Here is a 22,014-nt window from a genome sequence, read left to right as displayed (position 1 = left end):
GGTCGCTGAGCTGTTCCTGAAGCAACTTCACAATGTGTGTAAATCAGAAGCAAAGGCACTGAATTCTATTGGTTCAGAGGACTAAGGTGGTGTAAAGAATCGAAGTTTAGTTGACAGAGTGCAGATATGAAACATTCTGAGGGCAACAGACTGAAATGATTCTTGCTGAGAATAATGTAATTTCTAGTCTCCCAGCTGTAGTTCTCTTGCATCACTATGTTTTTTTAGAATTAACCTGTAAGAATAATTAAAATCAGTTCATAAGTCTGACTTCTAAAATCCCAAAGTATTCCACATTACATAGCTAGCCAGATAACTCTTCCTTTGTATTTGGTAATATATTTAATAAAACACCATGTCTGATAAAAATGAATTTCTATATCTTTTTCACCTAAAGCAAAACTTTTTCCCTCTGTCTTGGAATAATTGAGACATGGGAGTGTTACATTACTATGCAGAGGACCACTGCTAGTGAGGTCAATTCGTTTGGGGTGGATGTGGCCCAACCCCAGCAGCAGAGGAGAAGGTGGCAATGATATACCCACATTCAAAGATTGGAGTGTTAAGTTACTCTGCGGAGGAGTAGTGCTAGGCTACGTCTACACTAGCCCCAAACTTCGAAATGGCCACGCAAATGACCATTTCGAAGTTTACTAATGAAGAGCTGAAATGCATATTCAGAGCTTCATTAGCATGCGGGCGGCCGCGGCACTTCGAAATTGACGCGCCTCGCTGCTGCGCGGCTCATCCCAATGGGGCTCCTTTTCGAAAGGACCCCGCCTACTTTGAAGTCCCCTTATTCCCATGAGCTGATGGGAATAAGGGAACTTTGAAGTAGGTGGGGTCCTTTTGAAAGGAGCCCCATTGGGATGAGCTGCACAGCCACGAGGCGCATCAATTTCGAAGTGCCGCAGCCACCCGCATGCTAATGAAGCGCTGAATATGCATTTCAGTGCTTCATTAGTAAACTTCGAAATGGCCATTTCGAAGTTTGGGGCTAGTGTAGACACGGCCCTAGTGAGGTTAATTCATTCAGGATGGACATTGCCAACAGATGATGAGAAGGTGTGAAAAATTGAAAATTATATTTTGTAGCAAGCTTGCCACTCCCAGCCTCCATTCAGACCCAGACTTAGGCTATGTCTACACTAGCCCCTTCCTTTCAGAAGAGGCATAGTAATGAGTGAGTTGGGAAGATGCTAATGAGGTGCTGCTATGAATATGCAGCACCTCATGAGCATAATGGCAGCCACATGCAATCTGAAAGCACCACTTTCCAACTGCGCACCACCCAAGTAGACAGGGGGGCCTTTCTAAAGGACCCGCTGGACTTTTTCCTGTTTGGTTTTAGGAAATTCAGAAACATTCATGGCAGTGCCTCATTAGCATCTTCCCAACTCACTCATTACCATTCCCCTTCCAAAAGGAAGAGGTTAGTGTAGACACGGCCTTAATGTCTTTATACTTCAAAAAAAAAAAAAAGCTTCAAAAACAGACTGCATCATTAAACTACAAAATTCTGAGGAGTAAAGGGACTTTGAAAAATACCTCCATCACCCATGGGTGCGGGGGAGATTTAGCCTAAGGAAGTGCTGCATATGCAGTGAAGCACTTCATTAGTAATCTTCCAAACACCCTAGTTACCATGCCCCCTTTGAAGTTGGGGGCTAGTTTAGACACAGCCTTTAAGATTCATTTATTTGGTGACTGCTCCTTAATGCTCTAGGGAACAGCAAGGCAGGCTTGCTTGCATTCCCATAATACTTCAGTGCTGAATTCTAGACTTGCCCTGCTTCTGCACAGTTGTGCCATAGGAATTTTAAAAAAGAAGCTCCCTGGGACTCCTCCATACAACAGCAGGCAGAGTTTTACTCCAATCATACAAGCTGTAGAATTTATGCTATTTTTCTACATCCCAGTGTTCTGTAGTAGGGGAGTAGTAATATTAATATTCAAATACTGATTTCTGAAATAATGTATTCAGATGGACAATAAAAATTAAAATTACTGGGGAGATGGATTGTCAAATCTCCCAAAAGGTTATAATATAGAAAAGGAGTGAGAACTAAATCAAACATTATAAAGAATGAATGTATTAGGATGATTTAATAGAAATGGTTATGGTTTTCCTTCAGGATATTTTTGAGATTTACAGCCTCTTTACCAAAATATTTAGAGTACATTTAAGCAACATATTGTTGCTGATTTTGCAAAGTGAACAAATGAAATTTTCTAATTCCATTTGCAAAATAAGCTATTTTATTGCCCATTTGGTGAAGCCATCCAGTTGTTGATTGTTCTACATAGTGGACAGATGCTTCTAACTATTCCACAAATGAGGTACTGAAATTGCTTATTGTTCAAAGGAAGCAATTTTTTGAAATCAGTCTAACTTGTGTATTTGCTAGTTAAGCCCTACAATATTTGTTTACAGAATGGTCTTAAAATTATACAGAAAGAAGAGAAACATTTTTATCCACAGGTTCCATACAACAAGTCAACATCAGTGAGTCAATTACAATATAAATACTGTTCTGAGGAAAAACTAATTAGTTTCCTATTGATATATAACTATAAAAGCAAAACATGCAGGAGTTAATGCATATTTTCAAGGCAACTGGATGGATCAGGAGATTAACCCCTTGCGAATGAGCCTTTCAATGCTGATTCACTGATCAGAATAAGGCCCAGACAATGGTGACTGGGGATGTAGGAGGACATTTATAGTGTGTGGTTTCATGCTCAAAAATAAGTATTTGATTTTGGCCAATTTTGTACACACTAAGAGGAGTTTACACATAAGAGCAGATGACATACAACTGCAATTTAGTCGCACGAATGAAGGGAGGGGGCAAGGTGACTTTTTTGGTGTTGGCTCTATGACATACATTACTATCTAGCACCTTTCCAAGTATCAGGCACCCCTTAATGCTGTTGAGCCTGAGAACCTCAGATGAATTAAATCATATGTGTACCTTCTCACTTTCTTATCTACCAACAAGGAGGTGGTCTAGGGATTTTTACTCAGGGTTTGTGGAAAAAGGGTAAACAGTAAGGTAGCAAAGCAGGCAAATGATACAAAATTACTCAGTACGTTTATGTGCACAGCAGACTGGGGAGAGATACAAAGGGATCATACAAAACAAGGTCACTGGGCAGCAAAAGGGCAGATGAATGTCATTGTTGATAATTGCAAAATAATGCATAATAATGCATACAAAACAATGGGGTCTAAATTAGCTATTGCCACTCAAGAATGATCTCTGTGCATCGTTATCTGAAAATATTCATTTGATATGCACTGGCAGTCAAGAAAAGCTAAGTGTTAGGAACCATTAGGAAATGCATGGACCAGAAAAAATAATATAACAAATATTAAATAAAAATAAAATAATATAAAAATAATATAATACACACACACACACACACACACATATATATATATATATATATATATATATCCTTAATACATTCAGACCTTGAACATTGCATACAGTTCTGGTCACCCACTCTCAAAACAGATACAATATATTAGAAATGGAGAATGTATAAAGAAGGGAATCAAAAATTATTAAGGCCATAGCATAGTTTTCATTTAAGGAGAAATAAGACATTTCACTTTAGAAAAAGAGACACCTAAGGAGTTGGGATATATGGTAGGACTCTAATGTCATGAATTGTATGGTGAAAGCATTATTTGCCCCTTCATGTAACACAAAATTCTGGGGGGGGGGGTCACCCAATGAAATTAATAGGCAACAGCTTGAACACACAAAAAAGTACTGTACTTCACACACTACATGGTCAACTTGTGGAACTTGTTACCTGGGGATGTTCTGAAGTCCAAAACTATGACTATGAAGAAAAAGAATTAAGTAAGTTCACTAAGGGTAAGTTTATCAATGGCTATTAGCCAAGATGAACAGAAACACAATCCCAGACTCTGAGTGTTGGGTAACTTAATAGGTACCGTATTCTATTTATTCCCTTTGAGGCATCTGCACTTGACACAAACAGGCTACAGAGCTAGATGGACTATTAGTCTGACCCATGATGGATGGTCTTATGCTCTTGTGAGTACAGGTGAGTTTTGTAGGAAGCCACAATGGTTTTTTTTTTGGTTTTTTTTTGCAGGAAGTTTCTTATTCATGCTCCACTTCTTGTGAAGGTTCTAAGATCCCACAGTCATGAGCCTCACTCCATTGTTCAACAATATTGTTTCAGTGGAAAATAATGGTCAGGCATAGAAAGAGGATTTCTCAAGTAGCTAAAATTGTTCACAGGCAGGTCTCTGAAGATCAGGAAATTAATTGTAAAATTAATTGTAAAAGGGGTAGCCCGTACACACAGCAGTATTGTGTATTGTGAGGGAGTATTGTACATTTCCAAAGGTATGTATTTCCAGCTATGAAGACATGTGAAAGTAAACAACAAACAGACTTCCCTGAAGCAAAATTATATGTGGAGAAAACAGAATAAATTGCTCTCCCCACACCCAAATCTCTCAGTGTCAGTTTCACCAGTGACATGCTACATCTAAAATTACTTTATAAGGCAACTTCAACAATGGAAAACTACACTGAACCCCAAAAAGTTCAGAATTGTAAGTTTATCTCACCATCCAATCCTGTGGTGGTCCTTGCCAAACCTCTTCCCCTACAAACAGCTCCTAATGCAAACTTTCCTCCTAGTAACACCAAGGAGAGTTTGATATTTGTCATCTTAGAGGGGAGACAGTTCATGCGGGAAACAGTGGCCTGCTACCTTTATCCAGCATTTCTTGTGAATGTCATGATCTTTTCCAGCCTGCCCCAAAGACCTTCTAGAAAGTCAACGTGGCCTCAACTGACACTATGCACTACAAGGGCGAAGCCATTCACAGCTAGATTTTGCAAACTTCACAGGTTCAGATAAAAAGAAAAATTCTCATCTAAGCCATACACTAAGAATAACTAAATCAATCAATTTAGAATTAATCTGGAATTAAATCATCAAAATTAAAATGAGAACCAAGGTCAGGATAAGCTTCCCAAAATGTTAGGAGCTTGTGAAAAGTACCTGTCATTTAAAAAAAAATTGCCTATATCTCATCACAATGGCTGTGTCTACATGAGCCCCCTTCTTTTGGAAGGAGCATGTTAATGAGGGAGTTCAAAATATGCAGTGCCTCATTAGCATAATGGCAGCTGCAGCAATTTGAAAGCAGCAAGTTCGAATCGCTGCAGCTGCCATTATGCTAATGAGGTGTTGCATATTTATGGAAGTGCCTCATTAACATATTTCAAACTCACTCATTAACATGCCCCTGCTGAAAGGAGGGGGCTTGTGTAGACACAGCAAATGACAATATGAAAAAAATATCAATTACTAAGGAAAATAACTAAATTCACACAGATATTTAGGTATACAGTCTTTCCATTATATCTGCTTCCCCTACACTGTATTTGTCTCATTTATACAGCACATAAGGTCTCCCAACTAGATATTCTGTGTTTGTACAATGCCTAGCATTATGGAGCTCCATTTCAGATAACTACTACCATTACCCACAACACAAATAAGAAGTAATAGATACTATATATACACGTAGGATAAGCCATTAGAAAGTAAATAAGTATGATACAACTGTGTTGACTGTATAAATTATAGTGGAATGCACACCACTGAGGTATTTATATCTTCCTGCAATAAATGTTTACTATTTAATTGAAACTGTAAGCCAATAATAAATGTCTGATAACTGTTTTAAAAAAGAAAGCAATTGCTAATGAAGATCACTAAATTGCTGCTCTACACTTAGCTAGTTAGCATACTATATGCAGTAATTTGCAACAAAACCAACTGCATTGTTCCATTTTTCAGCAAAGATTACTAGCTTATTGATGTACTTAGGTTTCCTATTTTTAACATTTTATTATTTATATACAGTGCTCTAATGTATCGGCCACTGTGGTGTAACAATGCAATCTATTCTGAGAGATATCATATCATTAATGCTTGACTACAGGTATCAGAATATTAAAATATTTTGTGATGCATTGTTCTTGTGTGCATGAACATGCTTGTGTGATCTCTTATTTATTAATTTGCAAAATTCACTAATGGCTTTGTCATAACTACTGATTAGTAAAAGCTTACTGGCTTTCCATTGGCAAATCTTTATACAGACAACTATTTCCCATCCGAATATGCAAATCCAAAGTACCTTTTTCTGGATTCTCAACTTATTTGTGGATGAAGATAAAGCAACTGATAACCCTTGAAGGCATGAGGCTTAGTGAAAGACTGTTGCATAGTTCATAACTCTCAGCTGCACATAGCTGACTTTTTTTTCCTTTCTCCATAAAACAGAGTTATCATGCAAACTGGCTATTCACACCCCTCTGTTGTATCCACGAAGTTCAGCTGACATATTCTATAGTTTCATAACATTTTTTGTGCATGCTGTGGAAATTTCTTGAATTTAGGACTGGAAATGGGACATTAAAAATTAACAAATTGGATTTGAACTCTTCTCTGATTCACCCTCTGTTAACTGAGGTCAGCTGAGGCCTACTAGTCATAAGAATCCTGTGCTTTCATGTCACATCACCACCTCAATTCTGTAGAAGAATAGGTCTCCTATTCTTTACGTTTTTATGGTATTACAAGAGGGATTTGGGGCAAAAAAGCAGGAAAATAAATGATGGTACCTCCTTTTTCTTATCCCTTATTTACTATACATTTTAGAAACGTTGTGTGTCTGTCTGTCTGTCTCTGAGTCTGTTTAAGAACTTTCCAAAATGGTAGGACGTAGGTCCACATAATTTGATATGCATCTTCCTTTTATTATAAATTAAACAAGGTAAAGGACTGGTTGTGCCAGGGCAATGGGCTGTGCCTGGAATTTGATTGTTTCTCATGACATGGAAAGGGAGGGATGTGGTAGGAGGGACAGTTTTACTGCACAATGACAATGGGGGGTGGGAGCAAGGGGCTAGAGATGATGACCAGGACAGCTATAACCCCATTATGTCAGCAGGGGCAGGGGTGGAGAAAGGGACAACTATCAGCTTCATGTTTCAGAGAGTTTGTTTCTGTGTCTGACTGTCCCACAGATGTGGGGGCGGGGCACCTCTCCCTCTCCCTAGCTGTGCCCACTGCAGCAACCATAGACAGGCACTTTTCACCTGGCCCCAAGCTGCTTCAGTGTGAGAAGGCTGGATTTGTCCTCTCTCCCCAGTGGAGCCTTCATCCTGAATGCTTCATCCTTAACCTCATCCCAGAAAAAATGATTTAAATGAAGAAAAGCAAAATTTACTTGACTTAAGGACCTGAGCACCACTGGGTAAATCTTCTCATTTCAAATATTTTTTACATATTTAGTGTTTTTATTAGCTACCAAATCATTTGTACACTGCTCCTGATTTCTGCATTTTGTCTGCTTTTCTGAAGTATTGAGTAAACAATTTCAATATATAAAGCCTATGAGCTGTTCACAAGTAATTTTTAGTACTCCTGTTTGATTAGTCATCTAAACCACAGGTTATTGACTCTGCTTCCTGGCTGGATAGGTGAAACACAACCAGAACCAGGAGAAGTGCAAATGGCAAATAATAAGCTTCTGGAATGACTAATTACAAATCAACATTTAGGGAAACAATGTTGACCTTTACCAGCCCAAAAAGTTTAAATTGCCAGTTGCCTTGTCTTAACTAGGATTTTAGCAAACTATCCTGTGTAGGTGAACCTAACCTCTCTTTTTCAGTTTTCACATGAACATGAACCCTTGAGTGTCTCAATCAACTTCATCTTTCTAAAGTGTTCAGTTACCAAAGAGGTGAGAGTACAGCAGCAATAGCAGTAATCATTGACAGCACAAACAAAACAAATACGAAGGGAACTGCAACACAGGGAACAGAGCCCATATTAGTCAACCAGAATGAGATAATTGACATCTAAATGACAATATTTCTGATAACCCCATTTTTGTACAAAAGTATCTGGAAGCAGGTAATATTTCTTGACAGACTCCATAAGGTTCAGATTAACCACTTTCTAGTCACAACGGTTGTTTATCAAAAATGTAGCTATCAGGACATTATTCTTGTTGTTAAAGTGATTCTCCAGGATGGATGCTGGGTAAAGGTAATTTGGAGTAACTGGCTCATCTGTAATGTAAACCATTTTTATGTTTCTCAGAAAATCTATTAAAATGAGAGGGAAATTAAACAACAGGTGTCCAAGTATCAGTGAGCACTTAAAGCACCATTAACTTGTACACATTTTACACAAAACCCAGTAAGAAACCACTGAGGCCTATAAAAAGGTATATGTTGCATATTTTATAAGACGATTGCTCGTTTTTTCAAAAAGCAGAGGGGCAATTTAAATAAACAAAGGGGGGATTTGTTTAAGGGAAGCACATGTCCTACAAAGCCCACATCAGCTTGTTAACTAGCTTTTTTTCCAACCTTGTGCGGTGAGTATTTGATTGAATATTAGAACTAAGTAATCTGTCTCCTAATGCTCATAAGCTTAACGGCAATAAACTTTGTTAAATGCTAAATTTGAGAAAATGCAGTGCAGGCAGATGGTGAATATGTGCCTAAAGTCTATCCCAAAGCTGCAAGCATTACCATCTGCTCTGGTACTGGTCTCTGTTTCTGTTCAGTGGTGTTCTTTAGAACTGGAAATCACTTTTCGCAGCACTCCAGTTTCACACCTTGGCCTTAGTGATGGGACTTCTGGTTGTCCGTTCAGACCTATTGGAATGTATCAGTTCAGACCTTCAGTGTCAGCTGACAAGCCCACAAAACAGCCCATGAATGGTTTTTGAATGGTCTAAAAGATCTATTTAACTTGTCTAATCCAGGAGCAGCCACGTCTGCTCCACGCCAACCCCTCAGCATCATTTAAAGCAGCCTTCAAGCCATTCTAAATTATACCAGCTATCAATGCCTCAAGTGGCTGATAACACTGCCAAAGATCGCCTGTTATCCAGTCATACCCTAAATACTGGTAAATACATCACAGAACAAAGGGGACACAGGAGCTTGGACACCAATCTCCATAGTTGCAGGATCACTCTGTGCTGGGAGGCTCCTCCCATGGTTACTTACTCCACATTTGTCACCAGAATCTGTCAATGTTGTGATGTAAACTGCTGACAAAAGCCATGTCTGTGCATCAAGGATTATGCAGACAGAGCCATGTTGCCATAGCTATGCTGTCACAAACATGATTGTATGGACAGCATATGCTGATGACAGTGTTTTTCTCCTGCCATTGCAGATATACTGCTTTGACAAGCAACAGTCCATAGACTGACAGAAGCATTCTCCTGACAACTTATCCACACGTACCCTGGTTTAGCATTGCTAAGGTCCTCAAGCAATTTAGCGTTATGAACCTAAATTTTAAATGGAGAACAGGCTCAAGACAGTGAATTTCTGATTCACTGTAGGCCTATTTCAATTCAGGAATAGGTAAATTGCCCTGAGATTTCTATTACAGAGATACGTCAAGGATCCTGAGTAAACATCTTTAGAATGTGCCACGCACTGTAACGTGGTTTAAATTAAACCAAGAAAATTTTAGAAAATGGGAATGATGGGAACATAATCAGGAAAAAAGGTGCTAACAATTAAATCTACTAGAAAATAAGTTATTCTCTTGAGGAAAGTTGAAGATGCTCTGTTAATGGAGGAACTTAAAACTATACTGGTCAAAACACTCAGTTCTTTCTGGTAGAAGGAATGGACATAGATGAAAAGATCTAACATTTTAAATAAGAGGATTATTACTTCATAGTATTAGAATTTGTTTTACACTACCCACCAGAAGTAATGTAATGATTGAGGGCTGCCTGGATCTTAAATTCATAAGCAAATATAGTTATTACACAGTTCAGAAGTGAAAGCGTAGCAACACAATTTCCCTTCTTTGCAGGAAAGAAGAATGCAAGAGAATGATACAAGTCTTCCTTTCCTCACTCGGAAACCTGCATGCTTATGTTGAAAACAGCCTTCAGAAATTTCAGTGGATAGCCCAGAAAGCCAATCCAGAGGCTATGTCTACTCTTGGAGCTAGAGGTGTGATTCCCAGCTTGTACAGACACACCTGATTATATTTTGAGAGCATCCCTCAGGAACAGTTTCTAACTTTTTTCTAAAATTTATAAGTTTGGAGCACATGCTGCTCTGTAAAATCCTTTGTCAAGTTGGTTTCAGTTCACCAGGGGTTTCCACACTGCCCCCTAGTATCCAGTTTTGCAAGGTTATTCTAAGGTCCTGTCTGTAACTCACCTAGATGCTCCCCTGCTGAGAGAGGTAGACACAGTTCATCCCCAAATTTCCCAGCAATGGGCTCCAACAGCCTATGTTCTTGCCGCAAATCTAATGACATCAAAGACTTACCTTCCTTTGGAGCATTCCAGGACACTGAGCAGGGCAAAAGCAACAGAATATGCTAAGGAAGTCCTATTGCTGTTGATGCAACCTATAAAATCTCAAGCACGAGAGTAGGGTAAAGATGCATTGCAGCAACTGTGGGAACTAGTGGGTTTTCCTGGGTCCCTCTGCTGCTGTTGGGTAGGTCTCCCACAGTCCCTCAAAAGGATTTATGAGGGTGTGAATGCGTGAACCTACCTTCCTTCAACAACTGCTTTATACACTTCCATGTCCACACCAGATCAGGCCTCGTTAGGTGCAGAAGAAAGGTGGCTTAGAGACACACCCGCTCACTCAACCTCGATCATACCACGTGTAGACTTATTACAAAGTAAGACTGAACACTGAGTTTTTGAAACTCAAAGCAAACCTCAGGAACAATGAGCCAAACCCAAGAAATTCTGTCTTCCACACAAGTACACTACCACGTTACTATTAAGAATGTAGCCAGTATGAAGGTTGCACTAAAGGAATGAAGCCATGCATTTGGAAGCAAGTATTAGGAAAATACCAAAATACAAATAATTTCACTGAATTACACGGGAAATATCAGAGTGCAAAATTAATATGAGAAAGGACAGTAGCAGTACAGGTGGCATGTTACGGGGTGGTACTTTCCCACCGAATATTAGAAACAAGAAAACATAACAGGATGCATACCAGCTAGAAGACAGAGAGACCTGGGCCATCAAAAGCAGTTTCAAAATAGCCACTTTAGAGTATCAGCAGGCTGGGTCTGACAAATTAGAAAGTCACATAGTGGGAAAAGTGCCCGTGAAAGGTAACAGCAACAAAGGGTCCTGTGGCACCTTATAGATTAACAGAAAAGTTTTGAGCATGAGCTTTCGTGAGCACAGACTTACTTCATCAGATGCTGGTCTTGGAAATCTGCAGGGCCAGGTATAAATAAGCCAGAGCAAGGGTGGGGATAACAAGTTTAGCTCAGTCAGTATGGGTGAGGCTTACTACCAGCAGTTGATCTGGAGGTGTGAACACCAAGGGAGGGGAAGCTGCTTTTGTATTTAGCCAGCCATTCACAAATTTCTCTTTGGAGTCTGGTCCTGAAATTTTTTTGCTGTAGGATAGCTACTTTTAAGTCTGCTACTATGTGAAAGGTAGTCATCAATGCAGAGTGCTACTAGGGACTAGGCTGTGAAAAAGCATGGTAGTGAGTTTGTGTTTTACATTCCAACACTATCACGTCATACTGGACTGACTAGAAAAACAACAACATGTTAAATTGTTGTTGGCTTGTCTGGCCATTTGAACTGTTTTCACTGTGGAGGTGTGGAAAGAGGAATTTGAGGAAGTCCAACAGAAACGCCTGCAAAGGGCTTCTTTTCCTTAAGGTAATAACCAACCACAGTGCATATAAACAGTAAACGGGAAGGTTTGCTATGGCACAGAGTCAATCAAAGAGATAACATGACTAAACTATTCTGGTCTTAATTCCTGGAAGTGAGCCAGGTATGAAAAATAAGCCTGACATTAGGGAGCATCCACATCCAGTGATCATAATATCCTTGGATTTAAAATGTTCAGGAGGACTGCAGTAAAGAAAGGAACACAGAAGTGTGAGGGGTTCAGAGAGGTAAGCTATGAAACACTGCAATGTGACTTAGAGGAATCTGATTAGAATTCTGTGATGTGTGGTAATTTCACCGCAGAGAAAGAGGAAGGGTTTAAACAAGCAGTTAAAAAAAGAAGGTGAGACAGCAATTAAAAAGCATCCTAGTGAAGTCCAACCATGTAAAAAGGCATGAGAGGCCAATGCAGTTAAGTAGCAACATAAATAATAGTGCATGTGATAAGCAGAAAGCTTTTAACACTGTAAGCAAGAGAAAGAACTAGGAAAACCACAAAGAGGGAAGGGCAGGACGAATGTTAGTCTCATTAGACATCAGCAGATTTCACAGTGACAGGATAAAAATACTGAAAATAAGAGAAGAAGAGCCTGATTGGACCAGTTTAGCAATTAAATATGAAAATCATATTTTATAAAATTATATAATCGCTGGGAACAAATGAAATGCTAGCTCAGGAATCCCAGGTTGCTATTTCAAAAGAAAATGATGAAACTTTCTTGGAACAACCATTTTATCGACTGCAATCACACTGAAATTAATCTTAACCTTTTAAGAGTTCTGAAACTTTAAATAAAATCCAGTCACTTGCTGGTCACACTAGCATTCTGGAAGCTATCCGCAATAAGAGAAAAATAGTCTTGTTTCTATATCTGCTTTCTTGTGGCATATAAAGCCTGATGTAACAGTTCACACTTGGGCTACATCTACACAGCAGCATTATTTTGCAATAATCCATTCTGGAATAGCTATTTCAAAATAACACAACTGCACACAAGAATGCGATTTGAAATAGCACCCAGCTATTTCAAAATAGTATGTCCAGAAACATAGACTGTGGCCATACTTGGCCAAAACTTCTAAATGGACATGCTAATAGGCAAATTGAAGAATATTAATGAGGGAAGAAGGGGCTTTCGAAGTCAAGGGGGTCCTTTCAAAAGGTCCCCATCTACACAGGTGGCATGTGTTCCAAAAGAGGCACTTTCAAATCATGCATGGCCACCATTATGCAAATGAGGAGCTGCATATTCATGTCAGCACCTCATTAGAATCTTCTGAACTGCCTCTCTAACATGCCCCTACATGTCTGGATATGCTATTTTGAAATAGAATCATAGAATCATAGGGCTGGAAGGGACCTCAGGAGGTCATCAAGTCCAGCCCCCTGCTTCAAGCAGGATCAACCCCTACTAAGTCATCCCATCCACAACCTTTTCAAGCTGGGACTTAAAAACCTCAAGGGATGGAGAATCCACCACCTCGCTAGCAATGCATTCCAATGCTTCACCACCCTCCTGGTGAAGTAGTTTTTCCTAATATCTAACCTGCACCTCTCCCTCTTCAACTTCAGATCATTACACCTTGTTCTGCCCTCCAGTGAACCTGCTCCAGCACCTCCACATCCTTTTTATACTGGGGTGCCCAAAACTGGACACAATATTTCAGATGTGGCCTTACCAGTGCCGAACAGAAGGGAACAACTTCTCTAGATCTGCTTGAAATGCTCCTCCAAATGCACCCTAGTATGCTGTTAGCCTTCTTGGCTACAAGGGCACACTGTTTACTCGTATCCAGCCTTTCATGCACCATAACCCATAGGTCCCTTTCCATCGTACTGTTCCTGAGCCAGTTGGCCCCCAGCCTATAACAATGCTTGGGATTCTTCCGCTCCAGGTGCAGGACTCTACACTTCTCCTTGTTGAACCACATCAGATTTTTTTTGGCCCAGTCCTCCAGTTTATCCAGGTCACTCTGGATTCTCTGTCTACCCTCCAACATATCTATCTCTCCCCTTAGTTTTGTGTCATCTGCAAACTTGCAGAGGGTGCAATCCAGTCCCTCATCCATCTCATTAATAAAAATGTTGACCAACACCGTCCCCAGAACCGAGCCTTGTGGTACTCCACTTGAATCTGACCACTATCCAGATATTGAGCCATTGACCACTACCCATTGGGCCTGACCATCAAGCTAGCTTTCTATCCATCTTATAGTCAAAGGATCCAATCCATATTTCCTTAACTTATGGGCAAGTATGTTGTGGGAGACCATGTCAAAAGCTTTGAGGAAGTCAAAGTGTATCACTTCCACTGACTTCCCCATGTCCACAGAGCCTGTTACTTCAATAGACATTGTTCTTCCTGCAATGAGGCTTACAAAAGTTGAAATAACATGCCCGCTATTCAAAACAGCATGTGCTTAGTGTAGATGCTAGCAAAGTTATTTCCAAATAGCAGCTCTTATTTTGAAATAACTTTGCTGTGTGGCCGTAGCCTTGTAGAGTAGTATTCAATGCATAGTTTACTTTGCCGTTGCTGTGGAATGCAATTAAAAGAAAAATAATCACAATTTTTCACACTTTCCATCTGGTCACCCAGCTTCACATGTCTGATATTAGTAATCCTACTAAATTCCCAGGTGCTGAGTCTTTTAAAACAATAAAACAACAGAAAAAAGATAGGTGGACCTACACTTGTAATGGAAAACAGAAGGAGAAAAACACATTTAGAATAAATAACTTATGGAAAACCTGAGAAGAATTAAAACAAAGAGACTGAATTATTAATGGTGAGAACTTGGAAGGGTAGTCTTACGACGCTTAAATCAGGATTGAAATCTTTTCAAGAACTGAAGGAAACATCTTGGGTACCCAGGAATTGCCTGATAAAACAATCAGGTATTTGTTCATAACTTGTAGCCTTATTATTCAAACTTGTTCAACTCACACTACCCTATATAGTGCTTAGTACTGGGCCTTATGCCAGTGAAGTTAATAGCAGTGTGCCTGGGAGTAAGCATTATGTCTCAAAGTAATCATTACACCTCATTGTGAGAATCTAGAATCTGACCTAGACAAAGGATTAAAAAAAAAAATCCAGCATGTTAACTAACTAAAAATTAGTATGGTAAGTATGAATAGAAAATTCAGCTATAGTTAGTTCCCAAAAAGAATGGTTCAGAGAGGTTATAAATTTTTCCAAGAAATGACAGTTCAGTTGACAATATAACTGCATTTAGCTGCTGGTATATTTACTTCCAGGAAGAGAGAAGATTGTAGAATATGGTGAAAAAAATCTCTGAGGTGAGGAGGAGAATTTATGATAAATCCAGATGAGAAGCTGAATTTGTTTGAATCTAGTCCATGTGGCCATTTCTGTCCTGAAATTCTTTATAGCCTCAGGATCTTTTAATTTTCTAGGAAATGAATATAACTATGGCAAGCTTAGCAAAAACTGCTGTTCAATATCGTAATGCAAGCACTAGAGAACAGAGTATTTTAAGTACATAATGCTGCAGATGGCACTGTTAATTTCTGCTGTTGGCTCTGAGTCAATGTAGGACATATTGTCAGCCTCTCTATCCTTACAATGATGATTGGTTGCTTTACTGATTACATCTCATAAGTGAAGCTAAAAGGAATTTGTGTGCACAGGAAAAAAATCTATGCAAAATGCAAATAAAGTTACACTGTCCCCAGTTTTTTTCTTTTAAGTGCTTTAAACACTTTAAAAAGACCAATTAGTTGTACTGTTTTGTTCCAGTTACCATATTCTCTTTGTTGCAATGGCTTTTGGTGTCCAATAACTACACCTCTCGTACACCTTTTATAATATAAGATTAGGGTTACCATATCTGAACTTTCAGAAAAGAGGACACTCCTGAAAGGGAATGTATCTGTATCTACCAACTCATCTTATATTAGTGTGTTATAGTATACAGAGTACATTAATACAAGGTGAGTTGGTAGATACAGATACAGATACCCCCCCTTTCATGGGTGTCCTCTCTTTTGAAGGTTTAAATATGGTAACCTTAAGATCTGAAGTGTAGAGTGGTGATGTTGAATGAGTGACTCTTTGTTTCCCAAGGCAGCTAAGCATCTCTCACTTGAATGAAGAACCAAAATCAGTGCAGAATTCAGGCACACATAGAACATTTTGCCAAATTCCAAGTGGCTATTCATGGTAGAATGTACACAAGAGTGCCTACAGATAGCAAAGCAGGTCTCACTGTCTTAACACACAGGATTATTGATTCAGAGGGAAGAATGCCAACTTCTGAATCACCTGTACTACCTCTTGCATCACCTAGTGACTACCGACTGGAGGTCTCCCATACTAATAGTGATGCAATCTCACCCTTCTTACCCTAACAAAAACAGCAGTCATGTAGCACTTCAAAGACTAACAAAACAATTTATTAGGTGATGTGCCTTTGTGGGGCAGACCTACTTCTTCAGATTTGGAGATAAATCTGAAGAATGAATGAAGAAAAAATTACTATTTTTGTTTTAAAATGAAGGGGTGGAGGGTTGAATATTTTAGTCAAAAGCAAGTTGTTATTGAAATGTAGCTCTAATATTAGACTACAGGATTTAGACATTTAACTCTAGACAGAGCATAACACTCAAACATATTCTTGTGAACAAATCTGTGCTGTCAATAAAAAAAATAGACTGGGTGACCTAATAAATATGTTCACTCTAACATATATGATTCCATAATATGCCAGGTGAATTCATGACCATCGGAGCAGCTCAAAGCCAATTGGGGAGTTGGGTGTTTGGACCCAGTATTAAAGAAGATTATAACCGCTTTGTGGGAAGACACCTGCTCAAAAAATATAATACTGTTGTTTCACATCCTCAAGCTCTCTGCTTTTGGGTAAGATGGTCAAGAAACTGGTTTTGAAGCAACTCTCATGAAATCTAGAGGCCTTTCTTTATCAGTTTGGGTTTAGGCCTGAGTATTGAGTAGTTTCTTTGCTCAATACACTCATTATGACAATAAATGAAGGTGAGACAACCATACAGATAGATTTAGATATATCCTCTGCTTTCAAATCTGGTGTTTTAACTGTCATTGGTACTATTTCTTCTATGTCATTCAAGATGATGATTCTGGGCAACTCCTTGTCCTTCCACCAATTATGAGGCATCCCACAAGGTTTAATTTTGCTTCCCCTTCTATGCTCTGTACATATGGAGACAACTCTCTGTATGCTCCTGTAAAAGATGATGCACCAATCCCACGATTCATTAAGTAGCCAAGAGCAGAAAGAATTCAAGGTCTTACATTAGACTGTCAATGTCACCCAAAACTGACTTTTGTGGCAACATAGATGGTAGTTGAAATGGACTGACTGATCGAACCAACAAAAAAGTCTTGTTCTGTCTCACTGATACCCACTGACACAAGCAACTGAACACTTGTATATTAAAATGCTCAATCATTTCTGAATGGATCAAAGATTGCTAATTGGTCTTTAAAATAGACAGATTAAGAAATTCTTTAGTGAAATCAAAGCAGTAATCAAAGTGACCTGAAAGCTTTTTACATTCACTCACTCTCATTCTAGCTTTTCACCTTACATAAAGGAGGAAGCATGAACATAATGTTTGCATTATCATCTCTTTCCCATATAGCAATTATCCGCATTTCTCACACACAGGAAGATTTTCTGACCTTAATGTATAAAGCCATGGATAGTATATTACATAGATAAAATGCTATATAATGAGCACATTCTAGTACCATATTAATAAATGTGTCTACTTCCAGTTCAAGAAAATTAGTTCCTTCACTTTTAAAACTGCTGGAAGGTTTTACTTCTGGTTTCAGAATATATATGGCTAAATATTTGACCATGCTCTTTGCTAAATCAGAAGAAACTTATCTATTTTTTATGAGGTTTTGCCCTTTTTGAAGTTCAAAAAATGGATTCATTTTTCATGGTGCTACTCTTAGTCTCTAAATGAATGGGAAGAGATGTGGCTTTTGGTGCACCTTGGGAGAAGGGTGCAGATGAAGTTGCACTATCAGAACATTTACGTCTGAGTTTGAATTCCTGCATTTCTTGGGAGGGTAGTAATTTACTGCTTGCCTGTCCCAACACTACTGAGCTGAAGCAAAGTCTTTGTATAATTCCCATGCATTCATTCTAAATAGGGAGCTGACAAGCAGCAGGCTTAGTTGTATGTCTCTGAAACTAAGATCCAGGTAGTCAATGGTATTTCTTGTGGGCATGTAGCCTGAGTCACAATCTAGCTATGCAAAGCTAACTACAACTGCATTTTTAACCCAGTTAAATCAAGTCATTTTTAAGTGGTTCATTTTATATAAAACATATTTTGTGAAAAGGTTCCACAGCTATTTGTGGTAGAATGTTGGTCAACAGGATTACTACTCTTGCCTTTGTCAGGGAAGGGTGATCTACTGGATAAGAGTTACAAGTAGATAGATTGACTCAGAGGCAGTGTGGCTAGGTGGATGAGATTTGGGTGTCATACTAAAAATCTGTGTTCTAATCTCTGCTCTACCAAGAGAGGTCTTATATTTGTTTATTTTAACTGTTAAATAAGAGCAACAGACTAGTTTAGAACACAGGGCCTTAAGGCTCAGCACACCTTCTTCCATCTGTGTGGTGCTTTCTAATTTCATAGAACACTAGGACTGGAAGGGACCTCGAGAGGCCATCGAGTCCAGCCCCCTGAATTTATTTAAAATATTTTGTCCAGAATTATCTAACCTAATCATATTTGTCTCTGTGTGTATATATGAATAGGAAATATGATTCTGCACAAAACAAGTTATCTTATTCAAAATACATAAGCATAACATTAAAGTTTCAAAAAACGCTCACAAGTTAGGGGGAAAAAAATCAGAAGTTAAGTTTCATTGTACAATCTGAGTTGAGGTCCCTGCATGCAGAATTATGATGTACTCAAATTACATACTGACATACTATATGTTAAGTAATACTATATAAAAGGAGAATTTTCTACTCTACTTCCCTCCCCATCACAGGTTTTATGAAAAAGTCAAGTCAGTGAAGATATATGGAATATAATAACAACAAAATTAATATATGCGTTCTTCCCTTCAAGGTATGTATTTTAATAATTTGCTCATCACAGAGATATTAAACCTTTCACAGGAAATTGTTTTCCTTTTTAGACAGATACAACAACCATAAATTACTGTCCAGAGGTGTATCCTTTTTTTCCTCAGTGAAAAATGTTTAAAGAGTTCTATTAAAAAGGTGGCTATTGCTTTAGCATGTCTTATGTAAAGTTGGGGTTTTCATGAAGGACATATCTGCATATAAAGAAGGTCAGTCTCCCTTCACAGCAAGAGTTCAAGTGTAAAGACATTGGAGGAAAGAAAAAAAAACAGGTTTAGCTACAGTGCCCCCCACCCCCTCTTTCTGAAGCCAAATATAATGGGATCTGGCAGATCTGAAGATGAAAACTTAGATCTCTAAGAGCGACTTGTGGTTTTAGGTGTCTCAGTTTTTGAGGTGTCCGAAATGACATCATGAAAGGGCTCAATGTTTGAGAAAATACTGTCCATCTACCCTCTGCAAATCATTCATTTTCATACCCATTAAAATGAGGTCACAACCTACCTTGGGGTCTCAGTCCACAGTCTGAGAACCACTAGAGCAGAGCAGTTCAGTGCCAGGTCTGAGATTTTTTTTTCCTCTGTGTCATAAGCAGACACACTTACTTTCTATTAGTCACAAGCCTGTTTAAGTAGAAATTGTTTCAATAGCTTCTCTTGCAGCTTTGTGGTTGACTTGAAATCTAGTTGTGGTAGTGAGATAATTGCTCTGTTCCTTTAAGAAAAGAAAAATATTTGTCCCACTTTTAATTTTCTTTTTTCAGAGATAATCCCAGTAACTCTTTGCTTCTAAATGTTAGTCACTTACTATCCAGTACCACAGACAGTCATAGAGCTGTTAAGGGAGACCTATGGTCAAAGTGTCCTATACTTCACTTTATTCCAAAAAACCCAGAAATGATGTGAGAAATTCTTAACTACTTTGGAACATAAATAATTTTTCAAGGTTGTTTTTGTTCCTATGGAGCATTGTGTAACAGTTTTCAGGAAAAAAAAACCAAAACAAAACAGAAGAAAAAGTCCATCTTTGTCGATAGTAGATTTTAGTTGCTCCATACATATGTTGAAAAACATCATTACCATTATCTCACAGAAATGTAAATAAAAGATAAAAGTACAGAGAGAAAGGAGTAAATAGAATACATGGTGTGGGTGTCTCATATATTCCACAGCATACTTAATAAAGCAGTATTGTCTTTATGAATTCTTTCCCCTTGATGGTTAAAGGAATTCCCACTGCAACCTTTACTCCATTAAACAAGGCAAGTATTATGGCACAGAATAGGTGGTACATTAAGGCCTTTGATCATACTATAAACCACCTTTCGGTTGCATCAGACAAAATTGGAAATGAAATGAAAATATAATGAACATACATCGCTTACCAAACAGCAGTGTGCAGCATAGCTAATTGGACTGTGGTATAAAATGTTGCAAGAATGAGAGAACAAAAACAGCTACTATGGCAGTTACAAGCAGAAACCTTCCTTTTTTCCCCCCAACTCAAAAAAAATATTCCAGGTGTGTCCCAATACTGTATTTTAACCTGCTAAAAATCAAAAATGTTGTTCTATGTGATTTACATGGCATGTTGTTAGAGGTTTTGTAAAGAATTGGGTTAATTTCACTTTTAATACAGCTAAGATCAAGCGTAGGATCCTTTCATTTTGCAACATATCATGCCTTTTTATGATGTGCTATCCTCACCTAACAGTTTTATATCAACTAGGGATGGCCAAACAATTTAGAAAAAATGGCATTCCCATTTGCACTAGAAATCAGCAACAATTCTGAACTAAGATAAACTTTTTGAAAATCTTGACCCAGATTACTCACTCTCCCCATTGTATTTCACATTCAGACACCTGTCCTCAGTAGTTGATACCCAAGTGCAGGTTGTAGTAAGATGAGGGCATGAAACAAGCCCACATATTGGAGGCCTGGTGTGAGGCCTCTGGCCTAGGAACAATGATTAATACTCTGCTAATATAAAGTAAAATTAAGCTGTACACAAGAAGCACGCTTTACTAATAGAAGTTGGTATGAACAGGGTTAAAGGTATAAAACACTAAGTCTGTGTCTACACAATAAAAAGAACTTCAAAGTTGCTTACTTCGAAGTAAGCAACTTCAAAGTTGAGCATCTACACACACCCTACTTTGAAGTTAATCTTTGCAGTAGGGCACTACTCCATTCCCAGGAATGGTGTAAGGACTTTGAAGTTGGGCTCCCTACTCCGAAGTTAACTTCAAGGTAAGGGAAAATGTGTGTAGACTCTTTGATGGCTGCTTCAAAGTAGTGCCTACCTTCGAAGTTAGTTCCTAGTGTACACGAAGTTATTTCGAAGTTAGTTCCTAGTGTAGACGCACCCTAAAAGGAACTAGGCACAGACTGGAAGCACGTTCCAGAGGCATATGTGAGACTTCGTGAAGATACATCTTGGTACCAATTCACTTCCGACACGTAACAGACATATTGACCCAAGTTCTGGATTGGGTCTAAACTGACAGCATGGTGAATAAATACATTCAAGATAGTACCAGAACACCTCTATACCAGAATACAAGAACAATAGTCACCCACATGTTGGATAGGCTCAGGATGACAGTTTGATGGATAACAATGTTTCGATCAAATCTCCTTGTACAAGGTAACGGGTAGATCTAGGTACATCAGAGGGTGGTAACCTAATACCTCAGGAGCAACATGTAACTTGTTTGTACTGTGTATAAAAGTGTGTCCCCAAGGAGCTAGCTTTGTCAACCACAGGATAATTTGCTTTCCCTAGGCAGGACAAAGACGAGTCCACTGTCAGGTGGTACATATGTGTAGTGGGGTTCAGTAGAGCCTGCCGACAAGTATTACTGTACTTTGTTTGACAATAAACCTAGCTTGGGTGCCTTTGTACCTTATCTGATTTTCGTGGTCTTTGGGGGCTTTTTGAGTCTACTACATTAACCATCTGCATAGGGCTACTGTAACATACAGAAGGAGCATACATAGGTACACAAACTATTATCACCATTGACAGAGCAGGAGACCTGTCTGGACACTGCACCAGTGACTTCTGACTACTGCACTGGAATGCTAGAAGAA

This window comes from Carettochelys insculpta, chromosome 5 (assembly GCF_033958435.1).
Source record: "Carettochelys insculpta isolate YL-2023 chromosome 5, ASM3395843v1, whole genome shotgun sequence".
In the NCBI taxonomy this organism is placed as follows: Eukaryota; Metazoa; Chordata; order Testudines; family Carettochelyidae; genus Carettochelys; species Carettochelys insculpta.
The sequence above is the reverse complement of the archived record's forward strand: the minus strand, read 5'-3'. Positions refer to the sequence as shown.